This window comes from Panthera uncia, chromosome B4, assembly GCF_023721935.1.
Source record: "Panthera uncia isolate 11264 chromosome B4, Puncia_PCG_1.0, whole genome shotgun sequence".
Classification (NCBI taxonomy): Eukaryota; Metazoa; Chordata; class Mammalia; order Carnivora; family Felidae; genus Panthera; species Panthera uncia.
Genome location: NC_064809.1, coordinates 112,375,291 through 112,400,762, shown reverse-complemented (window position 1 = coordinate 112,400,762; position 25,472 = coordinate 112,375,291). Strand labels below are relative to the sequence as shown.

The window sequence follows — 25,472 nt, the reverse complement described above, 5'->3', positions numbered from 1 at the left end:
GTCTAATGTAAAATGGCTAATTCTGTTCAAATTCATGTTTGCTGCAACTCCAAACAATACCTAAGTCCCTCCATCCTAATCAAAATCTCAGTGGGATTAGTGGAGGGGACAATTTAACAAGTTGACACTTTGTGTTGTCTGGAGCTAACTGGATCCTAGCAAGATGGCAAACTACCAGAACAGTGTTCGTGGGGCATGCCCAGAGATGCTCTCACTGAGCAGAGAATGAAGGAGGCAAGGAAGAAAGCCCTGAAGGCAGAAGACTCCTCCAAGCAGAGGAGCAAAATGCGAAAGCACAAAGACTCTTGGAGGGAGTGTGTCTGAGGCCTCAAGGAACCAGAAGGGCCTGGGGAACAGGGTCTGGTGAGCAGCAGGAGATGAGTTTGGAACACCCAGAACACGAGGAGCGCACGCAGCTCTATGAGACCTGTGTGAACCCTGCGAGAAACTTTTGGGGACTGAGGACAGTTGGAAGAAGAGAGGATTCTTCGGGAGCTGTGTTCTTTCTTCCTCTCTCACAATACCCTGGGGTTGATTTTCACCTGCCTCTAGAGAAGCAGAAAAACAGTGGCACCAGCCCCACAGTGCCAGCGTAGGCAGGGTAACACATTGGCAGGCGGCCCTGGAGCTGGGTGGGTGAGAAGAAAACAACAGGTGCAGGTGGACTGGCCAGCACAAGGTACTTCATCCTGCTCTCATGCCCACCCTTAAGAGAGAAAAACTCTTGGAAAAAGCTCAAATGTAGGGCAGAAGTGATGGAGGTTCCCTAAGGGACAGGTGACTTGCCTTATGTGTGATGAACAGGAGACAGCAAAGATGGCTCAAGCCCATACTATGGGGCTGAGAGTGGGAGGCAAGGAACTCTCCATCCTGGGGCAGGAGACCCTCTGCCTCCCAGGACCGGACCCCACCACACCCCAAGACCTGACAGTTCCCCAGTACAAGTGCGTATTGTCAAATACTGAAGTTGATTTCCCAGGGGAACAGAAACCCAAAGAGAGGAGCATTACTATTTAAAAAAAAAAAAAAAAAGACAACAAAAAGAGAAGAAACAATTAATGGAGTAGTTAAATAATGCTAAATGAGCATCAAAATTTTCAAACACATACGAGACAATATTGGTAACATGACATCAGAACTAAGAGAATAAAGCACCAGGTTGAATACCTAATTTGCTTTGTTGAAATAACTCAATAAATGAGATTAATAACTTGAGAACTACACCCAAAGAACAAGTTGCTGAGCTGGGAGACCAAGTTGGAGGAACTCTACCATATAGATACACAGAAGGGATAGGATGATGAAAAATGTATAAGAAAAATTAAGAGATAGGAGAAGAGACATAGAAATGTCAACATGTGTTATAATGGGAATCCCAGAAGGAGAAAAAACAAACAGAGGGGAGGAAGTGTTTGAAAGGGTAACAGAATTTACCAGAGAGAGGAAAGCTGTTTTAGATCAAAAGACCTTACAGAAAGCCAAACAAAACTAAGGGAAAGACAACACCTGGATGTATTATGCTGAAACTTATAACCCAGCTAAAGTATCTTTTCTATGTGAGCATACAATAAAAAAGAAAAAAAGACCCAGAGAGTTTACCATCATGTGGCTCTTTTTGAAAAAAAAAACAAAAAACAAACAAACAAACAAACAAAAACCAACTCTTGAAAGAGAAATACAGAAGGCTGCTACCATGGTAAAGGAAAATAAATAACTTGGAAATATTCATTGCCAGACAAGATGGAGTTCAAGACCAAAAGCACAAGGGATAGAGAGGGACATTATGCATGAGAGAAGGAACGGAGTTCAATACAAGATAATGGCTAAGGGGGAAACTGGATGGCTCAGTCAGTAGAGCATGCAACTCTTGATCTTGGGGTTGTGAGTTTGAGCCCCCCCCTGGGTGTAGAGATTACTTAAAAACAAAAAATCTTTTAAACAATCATTCCCCATCCCCCCCCAAAAAAGTTAAAAGAACAACAACAAGATGACTGTGGACCTCTCTTCACTAAATAAAACAACAGCTGGCAGAACTATGGGGAGAAACAGAGCTATGAATGTTGTTGGTATATTTAATATATGCTTGTCAGAAACTCTGTGATCGAGCAAACACCACCTCCCTCCATAAAACCCAACAGGCACACACATACACAAATATATGGATTGTTTGAAAAACCAACTAATAAACAAATATGCACCGAGCAGAGAATATACATTCTTTCCAAGCAAACATAGAACACTCACAAAAAGTAATCATAAAGGTCACCTTAATAAAGTACAGTTGATGTATTACCAATCATGTTCTAATAAATAATAATAAAAGGATATTTAAAGTTATTCTTTATGTCTGAAAACTAAAATATATTCTACTAAACTAATTCTTAGGTTAAAGCAGAAATTGTAAGGAGCATTTAAAAATGCTTAGGGTCACCCGTGTGGCTCAGTTGGTTAAGTATCCAACTCTTGATTTTGGCTCAAGTCATGATCTAATTGTTCATGGGTTTGAGTCCTGCACTGGGCTCTGCACAGCATGGAGCCTGCTTGGGATTTTCTCTCTCTCCCTCTCTCTCTGTATTGAACCTCAAAAGACCTGAATAGCCAAAGCAATCCTGAAAAAGAAAAACCAAGCTGGAGGCATCACGATTCTGGATTTCAAGCTATATTACAAAGCTGTAGTCATCAAGACAGTATGGTGCTGGCACAAAAACAGACACAAAAAATAGATCAAGGGAACAGAATAGAAAACTGAGAAATGGACCCACAACCATATGGTCAACCCATCTTTGAAAAAGCAGGAAAGAATATCCAGTGGAAAAAAGTCAGTTTCTTCAACAAACGGTGCTGGGAAAACTGGACAGCGACATGCAGAAGAATGAACCTGGACCACTTTCTTACACCGTACACAAAAATAAATTCAAAATGGATGAAAGACCTAAATGTAAGACAGGAAGCCATCAAAATCCTAGAGGAGAAAACAGGTAGCAACCTCTTTGACCTTGGCCAGAGCAACTTCTTTCTAGACACATCTAGACACAAGACAAGGGAAACAAAAGCAAACATGAACTATTGGGACCTCATCAAGATAAAAAGCTTCTGCACGGTGAAGGAAACAATCAACAAAACTGAAAGGCAGCCTACGGAATGGGAGAAGATATCTGCAAATGACATATCAGATAAAGGGTTAGTATCCAAAATCTATAAAGAACTTATCAAACTCAACACCCAAAAAAACAAACAACTCAGTTAAGAAAAGGGCAGAAGATATGAATAGACACTTTTCCAAAGAAGACATCCAGATGGCTAACAGACATATGAAAAGATGTTCCACATCACTCATCACCTGGGAAGTACAAATCAAAACCACACTGAGATACCACTTCACACCTGTCAGAATGGCTAAAATTAACAACTCAGGCAACAACAGATGTTGGTGAGGATGCAGAGAAAGGGAAACCCTCTTGCACTGTTGGTGGGAATGCAAACTGATGCAGCCACTCTGGAAAACAGTATGGAGTGTCCTCAAAAACTAAAAAATAGAACTACCTTGCAATCCAGCAACTGCACAATTAGGCATTTACCCAAAAGATACAAAATTACAGATTCAAAGGGATACATGTACCCCAATGTTTATAGCAACATTATCAACAACAGCCAAATTATGGAGAGAGCCCAAATATCCATCAACTGATGAATGGATGAAGAAGATGTTGTATGTATATGTAATGGAATATTACTCAGCCATCAAAAAGAATGAATTCTTGTCATTTGCAACAATGTGGATGGAGACAGAATGCATTATGCTAAGCATCAATAAGTCAATCAGAGAAAGTCAAATATATGATTTCACATACGTGGAATTTAAGAAACAAAATAGATGAACATATGGGAAGGGGGGACAAAAAAGAGAAGAAAGGGAAATAAGCCACAAGAGACTCTTAATGACAGAGAACAAACTGAGGGCTGATGGAGGGGAGGTGGTTGGGGGATGGGCTAGATGGGTGATGTGTATTAAGGAGGGCACTTGTGATGAGCACTGGGCCTTGTATGTGAGTGATGAATCACTAAATTCTACTTCTGAAACCAATATTGTACTATATGTTAACTAACTAAAATATTTAAAAAATTAATTTAAAAAATGCTTAGAATTGAAAACATCAGAAATGCTACAGGAAAGAAATATCAAGAAAGTACCAAGAAGAGAATTTAGAGCTTTGCATACATTTATTAGAAAATGAGAAATTGAAAGAAAATGAGCTAAACTCTTCTTAATCTGTGAATTTAGAAAAAAAAATGAATAAGCTCAGTGAAATAAGAGGGAAAGAAGTAATGAAGGTAAGGATAGAAAGAAAATAGAGAAGACTAATAACCAACAACAAATTACTTGAAAAGATGAACAAAATAGGCAGAACGATCTGTGGGATTTTACACTGAGTGTGCATTTTAAGCACACACAACAAACAATACATATCTTATAAGGGTGCGTATGTTATTTGAAGACCTACATCAACCATACTAAGGTGAATGTCGATGCATAAGAAATGAGAGTAGGATCAGTGATGGAAGTAAAAACATAAATCAAGAGATGGGTCTCACATGGATGAATGCGAACAGAGTTCTGTGACATTGGATACAATGAGCAAAGAAAACCATTTGGTAACTTGTAGGAGAATAATTTAGGGGAAAAATAATAAAGTTAAATCCTTCTTCACTCCCTACAGTACTTTCTTCAGGTGGATTAAAAAGTTTAATGTTAGAAACGAAATCAAATAGCTAAATAAATGTCTGATTATTTACCTTAATTTATCCTATCTATCTTATCTTTAATTTATGGTAAGTATAAATGCAGTAAAAGAAATATCAAAAGAGGAAAAAATGAATGCGTTGACTTCATTAAAATAAAACCTTTAAAAAATAAAATCATTTTGTCCAACAAAGAGACATTAGAAAAATTAGGTACCGGGGAGCCTGGGTGGCTCAGTCAGTTAAGCGTCCACCTCCTGAGTTCCAATCAGGTCACGATCTTGCAGTTCATGGGTTCCAGCCCCACACTGGGCTGTGTGCTGATGATGCGGAGCATGCTTGGGATTCTGCCTCCCTCCTTCTCTGCCCTTCCCCTGCTTGTTCTCTATCTCTCTCTCAAAATAAATAAGAAAAAGAAAAAGAAAAGAAAATTAGATACCAAAAACAAGTGGGAAAGAATATTTGCAACAAAAAGTACAAAAGAAAAATATCCACAGTGTATTAAATGGTTATATAAACAGGAAAATAAGCCTTACTAAGAGTTGGGCAAAAAAATTCTTAATCCACAAAGAATATACAATTGGCTAATAAACATGAAAAATATTCTATCTCAGTAGCAATATGAAAAATGCAAATTAAAACAGAAATTTTCTATCTACTAAATAAGCAAGCTACTACGCTCATACACTCCCCTTGGGAATATAAACTGGTCCCACTTCCTGGAAAGCAATTTCACACTGCATGTCAAGAGACTTTTAAATTTTCATATATTTTGACTAAGTAATTCCTCTTCTAAGCATCTGTCTTTAGGAGAATATCTACACATTCATCAAAATGGAATACTAATTTTGGTACATTCATACTGTCACAGTGAAGCTCCATGAGAACATAGTCTCTGAATCCCCAGGGCCTGCCACACAGCAGGGACTCAACAAATGTTTGTTAAATGACTCTGAAATTCTATGTGACAGTTAAAAAAAAAAAGAATGAATTCAAATTATTAAATGGAAATATCCCTTAGACATATGTTACATGGTAAAGAAAACAAGATGAACAATAGGACATACAGGATGATCCCCCTGATGTAAAACTAAAACCAGCATCAAAATAAACAAAAAACATGTGTGTGTGTGTGTGTGTGTGTGTGTCTGAGTGTGTGTGTGAAAATGCATAGACAAATACATTAAAAAGTGTACACACTAAGCTGATAAGAGTGATTATGTCTAGGAGATGTGGATGCCCTATGAAGGGGACTTCGTGTTACTGAATGGTTTCAGGTATAAGCATATTCTCAGATGAATTGCCTACTTTAAAAATGAAGGTGTCCTTTAGGACACATACATGCATACATACATACATACATAAACATACATGCAAAGATGTTAATGATAGCATGATTTGTAACAGTGAAAAGTTGGAACTAAACCCCTTAGAAGAGTAGTTAGATACATGTTAGCCATGAAATATCATGTAGGCATAATAAGTCATGTTTTCTGAGGAAGAGTTGACAGGAAATGACATGGTACATTATCAAGTGAAAACAACAGCAGCGACAACAACAAAGACTCAATGCAAAAGATACAGGCTCACCTTTCAGGAAGCACCAAAGAAAGTTGTTCAAGCTGAAAGCAAGTAAGTCTGGGGAGTAGTTTGACTCCAGACACAAAATACAAAGAAAACCCAGGAAGGTAATTATGTAGGTAATTATAAGAGAAAGGCTAAATGCATAAAATGTATATTTCTTTTCTTAACTTATTTTAATAGCAGTTATATCAAACAGTTTATATATAATCCTTGGGCCCACAACATATAGGAACATAATATATTTGAGAGTAACAGCACATAGAAGGAACAAAGCTGTACTGGAGTAAGGAAATGACACTAGGTGGTAATGCACATACACAGTAACAATGGAGAGAACTAGACAGAATAAATAAGAAGGCTAATATAACAAACAAATATAAACAAACTAATACATACTTGTAGTATAAATGTATACTACACAATATGTATATGTATACATTATACATATATACATGTATGATACCTATATATGGTATATACCCAACAATCCGTCATTATTACTATTATTTTATATAATTTTATGTCTTTTAAAGAAATTGCGAGAAGAAAGGATATATATAACAGCACAAGAAGGGGGAAGAGGGAATAAAACTATGTAGGAGAAAATTTTCTATATGTCATTGTAATTAAATTTGTATAAATCTTAAGTCGATTCCAATAAGCTAAAGTGGATATGGTAAGACCTAGAGCAACAACTAAGAAAATAACGCAAAAAATGTAGTGAGAAAAATCATTTGAGGAATTAAAATGTTATACTAAAAAATAACCACTTAATGCAAAAGAAACAGCAAAGGAGACTAAAGGAACAAAAAAGACATAAGTTGGGGTGGGGGGAAGGAAAATGGCAGACATAAATCCAACTATTTCAATAATAATGGTAAATGTGAATAGATCAAACAATCCAATCAAAAGGAAGAGATTGTCAGACAGAATCAAAAAAATAAGAACCAAATACATGCTGTATATAAGAGACACAATTTAGATTCAAAGATACAAATAGGCTGAAAGTAAAAGGATAAAAAAAGTGGCATCAGGCAAATGGCAACCATAAGAAAGCTGGAGTGGCTATACTAATATCAGACAAAATCAATTTTAAAACCAAAATAAATATTACTAGAGATAAAGACGGATGTATTATAATGATTATAAAGTCAGTTCAGCAGGAAAATACATAATTATAAATATATCTGTACGCTTAACAACAGAGCCCCAAAACACACGAAACAAAAACTGACAGAATTGAAGGAAGAAATAGACAATTCAATACTAATGGATGGAGACGTCAATACCCTTCTTTCAATAATTGATAGAACTAGGCAGAGGATCAACAAGGAAATGGAAGACTTGAACAGCACTGTAAACCGACTATACCTAACATCTATAGAACACTCCATTCAACAACAGTAGAATACACATTCTTTTCAAGTGCACTATGAAACATTCTCCAGGGTATATATTAGTCTAAATAAATGTAAAGAGGATTGGAATCATACAAAATATGTTCTCTGACCATAGTGGAATAAAAATAGAAATCCATAACAGAAAGAATAACAGAATTTTAGGAAGATTCACAAATATGTGGAAATTGAACAATATATTTCTAAATAACAACTCAAAGAAGAAATCACAAGGGAAATTTAAAAATATTTTCAGAAGAATGAAAATGAAAGTCTTACATACCAACATTTATGCAATGCAGCTAAAGCAGTGTTTACAAGGGAATTTATAGCTATAAACACCCAAACTGGAAAGGGGAGAAAATATCTCAAAGCTGTAACCCAAACTTAACCTTAAGACACTGGAAGAAGAAAAGCAAACTAAATCCAAACCAAGTAGAAGGAGGGAAATAATTACAATTATAGTGGAAATTAATGAGATAGAGAATAGAAAAACAGCAGAGAAAAATCAACAAAACCAAAAGTTGATTCTTTGAAAAGATAAACCACATTGACCAATATTTAGCTAGACTAACCATGGAAAAAAAGAGAGAAGGCTTGAATTACTAAAATTAGAAGTGAGAAAAGGGACATTGTTACCAACGTTAGAGAAACAAAAAGGACTGTAAGAAAATACTATGAACAACGGAATGCCAACAAATTAAATAACATAGATGAAACAAACACATTTCTACAAACAAAAACTACCCAAAGTGACTCAACAAGAAATGGAAAATCTAAAGAGTCCTATAATAAATAAAGAGATTGAATTTGTGTGTTAATCATGCATTTTTATGTTCTGTATTTCTGATGCGTTGATATCTGAAGTCTTGTGGAACCTGAGAGACTGCCCCTTCCAGATTAGCCAATTCCCATAGATAGTAACCTACTCACCTGTGAGTGTACCTTTCATATGTAAACTAACACATCCAAAGCCCACCCCCCACCCCAACCCCCACCATCTCTGTTAATGGGCTCTTATACTCTGGGCCACTATTCCACTGCCCTAATCATCCCAGCTCCAAGTGCCAGGGAAAAATCACTATGCCCTAGAGCCTGCTGAAACCATTAAATTAACCAATCCTAAACCTGATGACACTGCTTTCCATGGAAACCATAAAAAAAGTCCTTGCCAATGTGTTTCTTCCCCTTGATCTCCTTGCCTCCTCACTGACGATGTTGTTTCCCCATGTGTGTAAGACCTTGGGAACTGCGAGTAACAAACTGTCTTCTCAACGGCAATGATCTCCTCATCTAATAGCTTTACCACACTTGAATGATAATAAAATAAAAAATAATTGTTTTAAAACAATTAGTAATTTTGAAACTATCCACAGAAAAATCTCAGGTACAGATGGCTTCACTGGTGAATTCTACAGATAATTAAAAGAAGAATCAAGGGGTGCCTGGGTGGCTCAGTCGGTTAAGCCTCCTACTCTTGATTTTGGCTCAGGTCCTGATCTCATGGTTCATGAGACTGAGCCCCACGTCAGGCTCTGTGCTGACAACTCAGAGCCTGGAGCCTGCTTCGGATTCTGTGTCTTCCTCTTTCTCTGCCCTTCCCCCGCTCATGCTTTGTCTGTCTCTCTCTCAAAAATAAATAAACATTAAAAAAAAATTAAAAACAGAAATATAGATGCAAAGATACAGAAAAGCATTTGACAAAATCCAACACCATTTCATTAATTAAAAAACACTCCACAAACTAAGAATAGAAACTTTCTCAAGCTGATAAAGGGTATCTATGAAAAACCCACAGCTAACATCAGACTTAATGGTAAAAGACTGAATGCTTTCTCCCTAAGACTAGGAACAAGACAAGGATGTCCATTCTCACCACTTGTATTAAACATTGTACTGCAGTGAATTAGGCAAATAGACAAGAAAAGAAATAAAGGCATTCAGATAGGAAAGGAAGAAGTAAAACTATATTTGCAGATGACACAATCTTATACATAGAAAATCCTAAGGAATCCGCCAAAAAACTATGCAAACTAAAAAATGAGTTCAGCAAGGTTATAAGATAGAATATCACTATATAAAAGTCAATTGTATTTCTATACACTTGCAATGAGCAATCCGAAAACGAAATTAAGAAAATGATTCCATTGGGGCGCCTGGGTGACTCAGTCAGTTAAGCGTCCAACTTTAGGTTTCTGCTCAGGTCATGATCTCACAGCTCAGTGTGAGCCCTGTGTCATGCTTTGTTCTGACAGGGCAGAGCCCTCTCTCCCCCCCCTTCTCTCTCTCTCTCTCACCCTCTCTCTGCCCCTTTCCTGCTCACATGCTCTCTCTCTCTCTCTAAAAATAAATAAACTTTAAAAAAAGAAAATTATTCCATTTATAATAGCATCAAAAGGAATAAAATACTTAGAAATAAAAATTAACAAAGGAAGTTCAAAGTATATACCCTGAAAGTTATAAAATACTGCTGAAAGAAACTGAAGAAGACCTATTAAATGGAAAGACATCTCATGTTCATTGATCAAACGACAACATTGTTGGATAGGGCAAGTCTCATCCAATTGATCCACAAATCCAGTGCAACTCCTTTTGAGATTCTAGCTGACCTATTTGCAAAAATTGACAAGCTGATCCTAAAATTCATATGAAAATTCAAGAGACCCAGAATAGCCAAAATAATCCCAAAATAGAAGAATGAAGTTGGAAAATTCACACTTATCAATTACAAAATAGTACAAGCTACAGTAAGCAAGGTAGTGTGGTTATTGGCACTAGGCCATATATATAGATCAACAGAATAGAATTGAGAATGAGACATAAATCCTTTTTTAAGTTTATTTATTTATTTTAAGAGAGAGAGAGAAGGTGGGGGAGGGGCAGAGAGAGAGAGAGGGAAAGAGAGAATCCCAAGCAGGCTCCACCCTCCACCAGAAGCCCAACACAGGACTCCATCTCACAACTGATCTCATGACGGCAAGATCAGGACCTGAGCCAATATCAACAGCAGGGTGTTTAACCAACTGAGCCACCCAGGAGCCTCCAGAAATAAATCCTTACATCTACAGTCAATTGATTTTCAAGAAGGTTGCCCAAGCAATTGGAGAGAGGAAAAATAATTTCCTCAACAGATGTACTGGAACAGCTAGATATTCACATGAAGGAAGTAGGACCTCTATCTCACACCATTTACAAACATTAACTTAAAATGGATCAAAAACCTCTTAAATATAAGAGCTAAAATTACCAACCCCTTGGAAGAAACTATAGGTGAAAATCTTCACTATCCTGGATTAAGCAATGATTTCTTAGATATGACACCAAAAAAACAGCAACAAAAGGAAAACTAGATAAACTGGGCTTCAAAATTTAAAATTTTCATGCTTCAAAGGACACTATCAGGAAAGCAGGAAAGACAACTCACAAAATGGGAGAAAATATTTACAATTTCTATATCTAAAAAAGAAATTGGACTTGAAATATATAAAGAATTTTGACAACTAGATAATAAAAATAAATAAATAAACCAGTTACAAATAGGCTAAGGATCTGAATGGGTATTTCTCCAGAGAAGATATATGAATGGTCAGTAAACACATGAAAAAAATATTCTACTTCATGAGCCATCAAGGAGGAAACACAAATCAAACCCACAATGAGATACCACTTAAGACCTGCCAAGACAGTTATAATCAAAAAGGCAAATAATAATAAGTGTGGGTAAGGATGTGGAGAATTTGGAACCCTGGTACATTGCTGGTGGGAATCTAAGCCGGTGTAACCCCTTTGGAAAAAAGTCCAGCAACATAAAGCTGGAGAGGTGGGCCATGCTAAGGAATCAGGACTCAGCATAGTCTGCAAAGGTATGTCCGCATTCAGCCGAGCCTTTAAGAAGCCTTCAAGGAATACACTGTTAAGACAAAATGGCAGCTGTGGGATAAACAAAAAGAGGCTCATTTTACTTTAAATACTCCCTAGGAAGACTTAAGCGGTGATCTCAAGCTGTAAAGAGCCAAGTCTGGCAGAACAGTTTAACAGCGGGGCTAAGTATTCGCTGTAGTGTCCACCCTGGGTGCCTCTCACATCGCTTATCACTTTCATCAGGCCTTTCTCTCTTAGTTACTGAGCATCCTATATTTTCAGGGCTTTTTGAAAATCATAAAACAGGATTGCACCACTGACTCTGCTAGTCTCATTACTGAATAATTTCAGACACGGGGTTTGGATGCCAGAAGAGTGGAAGGTAGCAAAACAATGGATCCAATGGGCAAAAGAATGATGATATGCCCTTCTTTTTCATCAAGGAATTCTTAAGCTTCTCGAAGCCGAATCCTGAATTTAATACTCTTGGCTAAAGCTGGGACTTGGTTAAAGATTAAATAATCAAATTTTTATTTCATCTGTACGAACCAGAAAACTACAATACCAGTGAAGACATGCACTGAGAAAGCAGAGATTTGGTATTAGATGACTGAAACTCTTTTTGAGAGTCTTACTTTGCATGTGCGTGTGACCCATCAACAAAAATAAATAAGAGAACTAGTAAGGATACATGAGGATGTTTTAAACTATTTGGCTCCCCCAGGAGATGGCCGGAAAACTGGTGCCTGATTCAGCATGGGAAATAACCAGTAAGAGCAAATGCCAACAGTGAAGGGATCTGAAAGCAACATCAGAGGTGGGGAGAAGGTGGGGACCTTCCCTTGCTGCTGAGAATTTTAAAAGGATGAGCTTAAGGGATTAGTGAAGGGCTGGGCCCTAACCTGCTTGTTCTAATGGTAGCTTATAAGATACAATTGGAAAAGAACAGTAAGTTGCATCAGTCACTCTCATTGCTAACCCAACAAGATTCTTTCCACCAAGGAACCTCTTGCCGGGTCTTGTTTTGGGGTTCTATCATTAGCATGGCATCAGAAACAACTTTATCTACGTAGCTTCTACAGAACTACAGCTTCCCCCCCCACCATTAGTTTATGAAATGGCATGCAAATCCTGTTAAGAAATTCTAACAATCTAGGCAATCTCCAATGCCTGCAACATTCATATGCTCTGCTCTTGTAAACTAACACCCTCCGTGGGGCACGTGGGTGGCTGAATTGGTTAAGGGTGTGACTCTTGATTTCAGCTTGGGTTATGATCTCATGGGTTGTGAGATCGAGTCCTGCATTGGGCTCCACAACGGGCACGGAGGCTGCTTAAGATTCTCTCTCTCTTCCATCTGCCTCTTTCTCTCTCAAAATAAAAAAATTAATTAATTAATTAATTAATTAAAATAATAAAACAATGCCCTGCAAAGTTGTTTGGGAGGGCACACATCCCTGTATAGTATCTTTCTTTAAAAATTTTTTTAACGTTTATTCATTTTTGAAAGAGAGAGATACGGAAGTGAGTTGGGGAGGGGCAGAGAGGGAGACACAGAATCGGAAGCAGGCTCTAGGCTCTGAGCTGTCAGCACAGAGCCCAACATAGGGCTTGAGCTCACGAACTGAGAGATCATGACCTGAGCCAAAGTCAGACACTTAACTGACTGAGACACCCAGGCGCCACCCTCTCCCCCATAGTATCTTCAGTGGCACCTTATTCGTGTACCTGGAGATCCAATAAATATGGCTTGGTGCTGTTGATTATCCAGGCAGGAGTAAGTATCTTAATTGAATTTCAAACTCTAAAAAGTAGAGTCATCATGACATTTTCAACCTCTGTAGGCCTTCTTCCTAAAGAACTCAAAGTGATTATTTAAAAAAAAACAAAAAACATGGGGCGCCTGGGTGGCTCAGTCGGTTAAGCATCCGGCTTCAGCTCAGGTCACGATCTCACGGTCCGTGAGTTCAAGCCCCGCGTTGGGCTCTGGGCTGATGGCTCAGAGCCTGGAGCCTGCTTCCGATTCTGTGTCTCCCTCTCTCTCTGCCCCTCCCCCATTCATGCTGTGTCTCTCTCTGTCTCAAAAATAAATAAACGTTAAAAAAAAATTTTTTTTTAAATAAAAAAATAAAAAACAAAAAACAAAAAAACTCACTTAAAGTAATCATACCTCAAACCTCTCAGAAGACAGAAAATTAGTAGCTATTACTTGTTGAATGCTTATCATGTGGCAAGCAGTCTTCAAAGCATGCATTAATTGTATCACTTTGGGCAAATTCTGTATTCTCTATGAGCTTCAGTTTATCTGTAAAATGGGCAAACAGTCCTCCTCAAGAATCATAAATTCGGCTGCCCCCGGGTAGCTAAGTAAGTAGCGGGAGCTGGATGTATGCACTTGAGCTGTTACCAGGTGAGCTGTACCTGGCATTCTTGAGAGCCTACTCACCAACCTTGTTTCCTTCCTGTAGGCAGATCCTGCCTTCCCACTTAGAACAGCAGGAAGTGTGGGACATGCTTCCCGGGCCCCCTTGCCCTCCCCCCCCCCCTCCTGGGGAATTGGTAATATGATCCAGTCCTGGCCACTGTGAGCTCAGGGGGAACTCAGCTAGGGTTCTGTTTTGTTGTTGTTTTTTAAGACTTTCCTTCATAAGAAAAAGAAACCAATGCAAGGGCATGCTCTCCTCTTCTGGACACGTGTGTTTTTGCATGCGTCCTATGAGCCTTTGGAGCATTGTGAGAAATGAGGAGGAACATCATTGCTGACATGCTTGAAGATATCAGAGAGGAAAGGCAGAAGACCTCAGCACTGGGGGAGGAGCAGTCCTTAACAGTGTTTTTGTGCCACTGTATTAACCTTGGAACTACCCCCACCTCGGGCTTAACTGAGGTTATAAATCCTCGCCTGAAGCATCGGTGTCACCACTGAAATCAACCCATGGTATGGTGGCGGGGCTAAGGGCACGCCTCCTCTGAAGAAGCCGGCAGCATGGAGCCCCTGCTGGCTGCTGCCAGATGAGGATTTTTAAAGAAGAGCCAGGAATCCAGATTTTTACAGAAAAGTCCAGATTTTTAAATATTGGCTCATTTGAAAGAAACGTGTGCAAGCCAAACAAAACACGTTTGGAAGCCAAGTTCGGCCCATAGGCGGGCAGTTTTCAACCCCTGCTCCACCTCAGAGAGTTGTAGGAACTAAATTAAATGGTTTAAAATAAGATCGGTAATAATAATGGCAAACACTCACATAGCACTTAATACGGCCCAGGTGTTATTCTGCTTGCTTTACCGACCCAGTCCTCGCATGTAACCACGTCTTGCAAGCACCTCATAGAGATATTTTAACAGACAAAGAAAGTAAGGAAAAGAGAGCCCCCTCGCCTTGCCCCTTCAGGCCTAGGGGCGGGGGTGGCTTTCCCTGGGAGCTGGTTCCCTTAGCCCTGCCCACATTTCTGTACAAGGTCCCTTTGTTAAATTCTTCTTGGTTATACTCTTTTGAGTATGCCATCCGCTGCCCTCCGGGACACTCACTGACTGATATGAATGATGAAGAAGGTGGATGGGTCCTTGTCCTCCTGACGCGCACATTCTGGTAACAACTACATAAACGAGATAGCCACGGGTACCGTGAAGAAAATAAAAGGTGATGCGACTGAAGAATGGCCGAGAGAGGCTACTTGAGGGGGAGACATCGGAGCTGAGACAGAAGGTCCGAAGGGGAGCCAGCAACCCCAGGACCTGGGAGACCCCTCTTCAGGCACACATGCCTGTCTATGTCAAAGTTTTGGGGCTAGAACAAGCATGGCGGGCTGGAAGGATGACAAGAGGCCGGGGGGGGGGGGGCTGGAAATTGGCGAGGTGGGGGAGAGTGGTGGGACGATGGTCAGGGAGACAGAAGGCACCAGTCACTGCTGGGTGTGCTGGGATCTGGGCTTTAAGACTATTGGCAATTCTTATATTTCCTGTAGGAGCCACAGGGATGAGAGGAGGGTGGCTGTCTCCTCTCCCCACGGTGGCATGTATTTATTCATTGATATCCTTATACTCCGAAAAGGGGGAATCATCTGGCAGAAATGCTACTTTGCCTGCCGTGTTCAAGCCTCCAATTCGACCTGATATTGTGAACTTTGTTCACACCCACTCGGCAAGAACGACAGACAGCCCCGTGTCGTCAGTGAGTTAGCAGGCCATCGAAGCAGTGCTGAGTCTTGGGGTGCTGGCAGAGCCGCGGCTCCAATTCCCAGAGTTCAAGGCAGTGGGACTCACCATTCTGGCCAGGTGCCTCTGGAAACGCGTGTTGCGGGGGCCGCGTGTTCGCACCAACCGAAACCTGGCGTCGTTAGCACTGCAGAATGAGCATGACACAGAGGCGGTGGGTCATCCGCTCTGCCTGGCTGCCTCCGCCTTACCAGTGCTGGTCATGTCTGAAGGTCATCGTATTGGGCCCCTGGGTGGCTCAGTCGGTTCAGTGTCTGACTCTTGATCTCAGCTCAGGTCATGATCTCAGGGCGGTTCGTGAGTTCGAGCCCCGCCTTGGGCTCCGCACTGACAGCGCTGGGGCCTGGTTGGGATTCTGTCTCTCCCTCTCCCTCCCTCAAAATAAACAAACTTAAAAATAACTAAGTAAATAAAAATAAAGGTCATCGTATTGAGGAAGACCCTGAACTTCCTTTGATGGTTGAAGATAAAGTTGAAGGTTACAAGAAGTCCAAAGTGGCTGTTTTGCTTCCTAAGAGACTTAAAGCCTGCAATGATATCAAAGAGTTCTATGCCTCTCAGCAAATGAGAGCTGGCAAGGGGCAAAATGAGAAACCGTTGCCATATCCAGTGCAGGGGACCCTGCGTCATCTCTAATGAGGACAACGTTGTCCCCAGAAACATCCCTGGATTTACTTTACTTAATGTAAGCCAAGCGAACATTTCGCAGCTTGCTTCTGGTGGGGATGTGGGACGTTTCTGCATTTGGACTGAAAGTGCTCCCCGCAAGTTAGACGATCTGTATGGCACTTGGCAGAAGGCTGCCTCCCTCAAGAGTAACTATAAGCTTCCCGTGCACAAGATGCTTAACACAGACCTTAGCGGAATCTTGAAAAGCCCAGGGATCCAAAGAGCCCTCTGAGCACCACGGAAGAAGACTCGTTGCAGAGCCCTGAAGAATCACGTTTGAAGCTAACCCTGTATGTCAAGACTATGCCCCAGAACAGCGTTCATCGCCAGGCCAAGAATCACAAACTCTGGATGAACAGAGCAGCCGCAGCCTTAGAAGCCAAATCAGAGAAGAGGGTTCCAGGCAAGAGGTCTGTGGTAGCGAAGAAAGGAAAGAAGGCTGCTGGTGTGAAAAAGCAGAAGAAACTTTGGCGGAGGTGGGGGAAAGCCGCAGCTTCCAAGCAACTGACAAGAAGCCTGCACAAGAGAAACCCACCTCGGAAGAAAAGAAGGCTGCTGCATAAAAAGTTAAATTTGTTTATTCCATAAGAGTCAAATCATTTCGGACAGCTAATTTTGAATAAAGACCTGATCAAAGGCAGGAAGAAAAAAAAAAGACTTTTAGGAATTCTTTGAAGGTCTTCCAGTAGAGGAGTTATTTGAGCTGTTTTTTAAGTCTACAGTCTTCTCCTGTGTGGACAGTGGATTATACATCAGCGAGAGGTTATTGCCACAGTCCAGCCTAGAGTTGTTGGTGCTTTGAACAAGAGTGGTGGCAATCGGGGCACCGGGGCGGCTCAGTCGGTTAAGCGTCTGACTCTGGATTTGGGCTCAGATCATGATCTCGCGGTTCTTGAGTTTGAGCCCTGCAGTGGGCTGTGAGCTGACATTGCAGAGTCTGCTTGGGATTCTCTCTCTCTCTCTGCCCCTCTCTGCTCTTGCTCTCTCTCAAAATAAATAAATAAACTTAAAAAAAAAAAAAGAGTGACGGCAATCAAAGTGGAGAGAGGTGAATGGGTCTGAGGTCCGTTTACACTGATTCTGAGGTATCTCAATATTCCAGTTTTTTCCATCCAGCGTCCTGGACCCCTGGAAGACAGTGAGCATGCTACGAGATTTTTTTTTTTTATGTTTTCATTTTTATTATATACTTTCAAATTAATATGAACATATTCTGGATCATTTGTGTGCCCACATTACAAGAGAAGAGTATCATCACATAATTTCAGTGGCCTCATTTGACTGCCTACAATGACCAGCATTTAACACACTGTAATGTTTTTATTGAAATACAACACACAGAGAAAAGTACATCACCCATAAGTACATAGTTCCAGAGATTTTCACAAACAGAACTTTTCCGGGTAAACAGCACACAGTCGAAGAACACAACGCTCCAGAAAACTCTCTCGCACCCTCTCCAAGACCCTCCTGGCCCACCTCCCAAAGGTAGCCATCGTCCTGCTTTCTAACGCCATAACTTACTTTTGCTTATTTTAAAAAAAATTTTTTTAACGTTTATTTATTTTTGAGACAGAGAGAGACAGAGCATGAACAGGGGAGGGGCAGAGAGAGAGGGAGACACAGAATCTGAAACGGGCTCCAGGCTCTGAGCTGTCGGCACAGAGCCCGACGCAGGGCTGGAACTCACGGACCGTGAAATCATGACCTGAGCCGAAGTCGGACGTTTAACCGACTGAGCCACCCAGGCTCCCCCTATTTTTGAACTTTATATGAATACAGAGAAGAGAGTTACATTAGCAGGATGAATCCGACCTCTAAAAACTCTGTCCTGGTGTGTGTGGGCAGTATGGGTGGGGTTCCCACCAGGGACAGACCCTGCATTTTAGTTCATGCATCCTGGGCATTGTGATGAAGATTTGACCTCAGAGACTAGAAACCAAATTATCACCAAGGTGGGAAGCCATCTCATTAGCATATCTTGCCTGCAACAACAGGCATGGCCCAGCACAGTCATATCACTGGTGCCGGGGCATAGAGAAGGTTCACTTGTCGTGGCTATGGCCGTTCTGTGGCACAGAGTTTCCCATACTTAGGGGAGTCATGAGATGTTAAGGGTAAAATAGTGATGTCTTGACTTTTGTCTCTGCCTTTCCAATCTGCACCCCAGCAACTTCCCAAGGTCCAGACCAAAAGGTCTTTTCATTAATCTAGAAGAAAAGCCTGGCTGAATCTGCTTCTAGTCACATATATGCCCCCACCTCTAACCACCCCCCATAGCCCCCCACCTCCACCCCGTGTCAAAACAGGAAAACAAGCAAAATTTGGTTTTTAGCTACTCTCTTTTTCGCTCCAGTTCTAACGCCTCCTGTTACCCCAGTGACCTCCCACTTGTCCCCAGAGTCCCTCACTGGAGACACATCCCCTACTCATCAAAATGTAGCCCTGTTGTCTCCCATTCCCTCCCAATTCTACTTTCTCTTATGTGATGATGGGTGGCATAGGGTTAATTGGAGGAATGCCCAGTGTGGTTCAGTGGAAAGAGCACTGCATTTGGGGGTAAAGAGGCCTGGTTCTAGTTCTAACATTATATTAGATTAACTGGTTGAAAGGGACAGAATTGAACTTAAGCAAAAAAAGCCACACATACACAATAATTAATGAGTTCCTACAGGAATCAGGGATCAGACACATCTCTATCAGGGTCTCATTAGGACAGACTCACTCTCTTCATCTCTTGGCACTGTTTTCCTTGGCTCTCCACTCATGGTGACAAGATGGCTGCCAATGGTTGCTCCTATCTTCTCAGCAACCCCAGTGGAGCATATGAACTTCTCTTTTCCAATGTTCTGGAATCAAGTCTCGTCACTTTTCACTGGCCTCCTGGGAACACATGTTTTGATGCTCTGATTGGCCAGACCCAGTTCATATGCTCATCCCAGATTTGGGAGTAAACCCAGCACCACTCAAAATGCTATGACTGAGAGTGGGAAGGGCTGGTTCCCCCAAAGGGACTGAGTTAGGCAGAAGCAACAGATGTCTTCAGCTATTAATTGATTCTGAAAGCTTAACAAATCTTCCTACCCTTAGGCCTGGTTTCTCACCTGAAAAATGAGAAGGATGATCCCTATAACCTCTAAGGTCCCTTCTACTTCAACATTCTATTATTCTACCTAATTTCTCATAAGAATTCAATATCGTGTTTTCATCTCTCAGAGAATAACTCCCTTAATCCAATTAAAAGGGGGAACAATAAAGACATAACTGTGTATATAATAAGCCTGTTAAGAAGGGCAAATCCCACCATATATGCATGTCTTCCCCATCCACTCTGCAGGATCCCTGCCCAGTGACCCTTAAAGAAGGAAGCAAGAGGCTGGTGCCACTGGAGAGGGAGGGGGACCGCATCGGAACTAGCCACTCATTAAATGATTAAATCGACCAATAATTATTATGCGCATCCTAGACCCCAAGCACTGTACAAGGCTCTGGGAATGCACAGTGAACAAGATACAGCCCCTGTCTCTAAGACAACAGTCTTGAGCTAGGCATAGACATGTAAGCCACTGATTTATCATCTAGAACGTCAAGGGCTATGGCAGGATGATAAAGCAGCTCAGATGGGCACCTAACGAGTGGAAGACAGGGTTTAGGGCATTAAAAGATGAGGGGATAGTCAGAGACGTCGTCCCTAAGATGAGGATCCTGAACAGGGTCTGGAAAGAGAGAAGAAGTTGGCGTGATGGGAAAAGCAGGGAAAGAGCATCCTCAAATGTACCTAGTCGGGCATGCTCGGGGCACTGCAGTTTGTTCTGAGTGACGGCCATGTGGAGTTTAATCGGGGCAATGGCAAGAGGGGAGGCTGGGCCTGACTGGGAGGGAAATGAAGGACCAAACCAAGGAGACTGAGTGTTATCACGGAGGCACCTGGGAGCCACTGAAGGATGTCAGCAGGATACAACATCATATTTGCACATGATGTACATATTTGCATGTAACACAATATCATATTTACAAAGGATCTACCAGTATGATGTGGATCAGAGAGACAGAAGGCCAGATTCCAGTCTTTAAGAAGTCTATGATCACGCCATTCCGATGGTAAAGGGACTTCCTGTGCAGTATCTGTCCACTTGCTTCGTAATTTCCATGTTGTGTATGTCTGTTTATTCACACTTCACCTTTCTACATAGAACATAAAGCTCACCCTTCAGAAAAATTCCTGCACCTGAAGCAAAGACTTAAAAAGCCCATTCCCATTCCCATTCCAAAAATGGTCATAGGTGATCTACAAATCTCTGCTGAAAATTTGACCACACTCCACTCCCCAGATCTCACATCTGATTGCAGAATACCTCGAGATCTCTGCAAGCTGCAGATATTATAAGGATTTCATAATCCATCAGCATTTACGGGGCAGACCTGGGACCCTCTGCTGGCCGCTCAAAGAACCTCGTTGGTCTGCCTTCTGTCGAAGGGAGAAGGTCCAATTTTTCTACAGAAAGTTGCTCTACACAAAGGAAATCATGGGTCCCTGCCTGCCTAGGCTTGAGGGTAGGAGATTATTCCTGGTGGCATAAATCCTCAGAGCATATGTATCTGGAGGAAAAGCAGAGACGCGCCTAAACAGCAGCGCCTCCCCGGACAGGAGAGAAATAAGGAAAAGTACTAACTGATCTGTGAAAATACCATGTACCTGACCAACCCAAAACCCTGGTCTAGAGAACAGGTGGCTACCCAGTTCTGTCGTGAAATGACGAATAACTGAAAAAAGGGCCGGTTTACACAGAAGGATGATGCTCTCAGTGCACCGTAAGGCCAGTCCATTCGGAATCACGTGGGCCAACCACGGGGCGAGCAGACTTCCTTAAAAACTTTTATATTTGGCCGTGAAGTGCATGTTTTTGGTACTAGCTTCAACTCGCAAGCTCTGTTCCCTCCAGCTTAAATGACAGTGACAATGACAGTTGCTCCTTAGAGTCGTCCCACCTTCACATCTCGTTCATATCCGTTGTCTCGCCTGGGCTCCTCAAGGCCCAGTTCTGTGAGCTCGCTAGCAAACGTCCACCTTGCAGACAAGGGACGCAGGCCACAGTCACCGCACAGCGACCACCGCAGCAGGGCTGGGTGGTTTTCTAGGAGGGGTGGAAAAAGCCGAAAAGAAAATGAAACCAAAGACCAGGGGCGGAAAATAAAGCCTCGCTGCCCAGGCTTTCCAGGCTCCACACAGGCTCCTGATAGAAAAGCTGGAGTTACTAACTCCGCCTCTAAACTGATTTAGCTCTTTCCCATCACCATCTCTCAGCTGCTTTCCCAAGGTTTTCTCCTCCCTCCTCAGTGACAACTAAGAGCGTCACTAGAAAGGGAGGGGTGGGAGGAAAAGGGACTGGAAAGAGAAAGGAAGAGGAAGGAGAAGGAGCAAAAGAGATCCCTGGATAGCAACTCAAGAAATTCCTGTGTAAAAGTTAGGTTCCCTTTGAAGAAAGGAGACGCGGCGGAGCATAAAACAGAAATTATTAATGATGTTATTGGCATTCATTCCACAAACATATGCTGAGATCCTACGGGGTCATGGATCCATGATCATGAGCTCATGAGTTCAAGCACCGCACCTGGCTCTGTGCCGACTGCACAGAGCCTGCTTGAGATTCTCTCTCTCTGTGTGTCTCTCTCTCTCTCTCTCTCTCTCTCCCTCTCTCTGCCTCTACCCTTCCCCTGCTTGTGCTTTCTCTCTCTCTCAAAATAAATAAACTTTTTTAAAAAAAAGTATATGTGTGTGTGTGTGTGTGTGTGTGTACATATTTATCTGCTGTGTCCACTGCAGAACTCTGGTAACGAGTGGCCAGAAACCCACTTCTCTAGGGCACTAGCACACTCTCGTAGAGAGAATTCATTCCAAAGTAAGGGAGCTGAGCACAGACGTCTGTGGCTTAAGGGGGTAGGATGGAGAAAACCTGTTTCCGTGTCAGATCTGAGTTTGGGTGACTTCCAAGTTATATGACGTCAAGCAAATCACTAAACCGTTGCTAAGCCTTAGGTTTCTTGCCTATTAAATGGGGAAGAAACACCAACCTCATAGAGCTGTGAAGACATCTGGGAAGCTATAAAAGTTGAGCAACTCTCAACTTTTAGAAACAGAATGCCAAGTATAGGCATTAATAGGATAAAGGGCCCTAAGCCACAGCTTCTCTAAGTGTGGTCCTTACACTCACAGCAGAAAACCTGGGAGCTTGGTTAGCAGTGCAAATCTTCAGGGCCCATCCCACCCAAGCCTGCTGCATCAGAATCTCTGGAGTCCAGGAATCCAAGTTTAAACGATTCTCCAGGCAGAGTGCCTAACCATACAGGTTTGCCCAGGACCGAGGAGCATCTCAGGATGAGGGGCTAAAATCAGAAAGTCCGGTGCAATCTGAGATGAGTCGCTTGCTCTGTCTCCATGTGATTCTTAGTTCTGCTTGATTCTGAGAACCACTGCTCTAACGTACGTATGTGTATTTTCAAATTACTATAATATAGTGGGCAACACGTTTGAAGATTCTACCGGAGCGTTCCACAAATCCCTTGGTTTGAAGATTCTACCGGAGCATTCCACAAATCCCTCGGACACAGTTAGGAATTACGGGTTTAAGATAAACCAGTATTTAGTCAATCTCCTTGTTAGGTCTGACATTTGGATAGATTCTGTTTTACCTGTTTGACCTTATCGCATCTTCTAGGAGGTAGGTATTTTTATCCTTACCTAGGAAACTTAGATTTAAAGAAGTTTGTAATCTGCTCCAGGGTCACCAATGAAGCCAAAGGGCTTGTGGTTCAGAGTTGACAGTTTGCAGAGCCTCTGCTGGTTCCATTCGATGGATATTTCTCCAGGATTGGGATGTGTCTCACCAGGAATGAGAGATAATTTAATGAGGTACAGGAGATTTTAGCAGGTAGAGGAGACAGAATTAAACAAGACATCACACTGTAAGAAATAATACTAAAAATTGGTAATGTTGGGGTGCCTGGGTGGCTCAGTCGGTTAAGGGGCTGACTTCAGCTCAGGTCATGATTTCGCAGTCCATGAGTTCGAGCCCTGCATCGGGTTCTGTGCTGACAGCTCAGAGCCTGGAGCCTGTTTCGGATTCTGTGTCTTCCTCTCTCTGACCCTCCCCCGTTCATGCTCTGTCTCTCTCTGTCTCAAAAATAAATAAACGTTAAAAAAAATAATAATAAATAAAAAATAAAAAATAAATTGGTAATGCTTATTTTATAGCCCTTCTTATCTGCCAGGCACTGTTACAGGAGTCTCATGTGTATGAAGTAGGTAATATTATTATCCTCAGATCTCCAGATAAGGAAAAGGAGGCACAAAGGTCACACGGCCAGTAAGTGATGTGGCCCTGGAATTAGAACACAGGCATCGGGACACAGCGTCCACATCTGAGCTATTTGCCTCCTCCTTGACACTCCTCTTTCAATCTGTCTGATTCCATGAAAAGTAGTTCCGGTTTAGAGCTGGCTTGTCTTTTTCACCATTCCGGGATTTGTTAGTCTCCCTTTGTAACTGGGAGAGCAAACCTCAGGTTCAGAACTCTCTGTTTTATTGACATTGTATTTTTTCTTATGGATATCTTCTATCTATGGTGAATGATACTGGATTTTCACTAAGACAGAAATATAAAGTTCCTTTTCCTTTAGGAAAAGTAAGTTATTGAAAGAAAAAAACCTAAGTCAGTAATAATCACACTGAGAGAATTAAGAAGGTGGAACATGGTAGTGTGTTCCCAGGATGAGGGAAGAGGGGGTAAGGGAGGTGACTGGGGTAGCTGAATTTGGGGAGGTCCTGCATTTCCGCACATGCTCCCACTGTCTCAATCCTCAAGCTGTTTTGTTTCCCTAAATTCCCTTGTTATGTTAAGGAAAGCTGAACCAAGGAAAGGGAGGTACCCAGCATTCTTTTTTTTTTTTTTTTTTTTTTTTTTTTTTTTTTTTTAGTCCAAGTTAGTTAACATATGGTGTAATAACGGTTTCAGGAGTAGAATTTGGTGATTCATCACTTGCATATAACACCCAGTGCTCAGCCCATCAAGTGTCCTCCTTAACGCCCACCCCCCATCTAGCCCATCCCCCACTGCCTTCCCGCGAGCAGCCCTCACTCAGTTTGTTCTGTGTATTTAGGTACTCAGCATTCTTAAGAAAATACTTTCCCTTTTCATGGGAGGCTCTCCACATTTCCTTCTGTTCGGACTTTCAAGCCTCCTTCAGATTTTTCTCGCTAGCAGCCTTGATCCAAGACCAGGATCTCTGCATTTGAAAAGGAAGATAGAGGAAGAGCAGGGACTTCTGATCCTTCATACTCCGTTCTCTCTCTTTTCTGGGTACTTGGAAGAACCACGCATCTCCCTCTCCTTAAACTTAGGTGGGTCCACGAGACCTGGTTCCGCACTGACTCATGAATGCAAGTGCCGTGTGGCATTTACGAGGGAGAGTGCATTCCCCATGCGTCCTTCCTCTGTCCCAGTGACCTGGGAACTCCATGCTGGGGTCACCCGATGCAAGTAGATTCTGTCCCTGGGCTCCCACTCAGACAGAAGCTACCCTAGAGATCCATCAGGCCTGCAGTGGGTCCAGAGCCAGAGGGCAAAAAAAGAGCTTTTTTGTGCTCCCCTGAGATTTCCGGGGTTGGTTTGCCTTAACCTAGCCTATCCTGACCAATACAAGTACATCTGGTCATATTGTTCATTACCTTAGAAAGCACTTTCCACTACTGAGAGTATAAAGGAACTATCTAAAATGTTCAAGAGGATTTTACAAACAGGGATTACTTGAAACTGTAGGACCTAGGACTTCAGCAAGTGGCTCCATGTGCAATGGGACCCCTGGCAGGATTGGGTGCGGCTGATGAGGGATGTGGAGGACACAAACAGAAGGAGAGAATCCAATTCTATTTCTGAGAAACCATCCCTCGCCCAGAACCAGCCCACCTCCAGGTCCGTGGTTGATAGAAGCGCTCAGCATGACTCTGGTAGA

At 41.9% G+C, this 25,472-nt stretch overlaps 1 long non-coding RNA gene and 1 pseudogene across 1 annotated transcript in view; both read left to right on the top strand.

Annotated features, from left to right (window-relative positions):
• LOC125919429 (uncharacterized) overlaps positions 1-25,472 on the top strand; it is a 135,241-nt gene that overhangs the window by 86,316 nt on the left and 23,453 nt on the right. The window lies entirely within an intron of this gene.
• Positions 15,080-17,026, top strand: LOC125919425 (60S ribosomal protein L4-like; annotated as a pseudogene).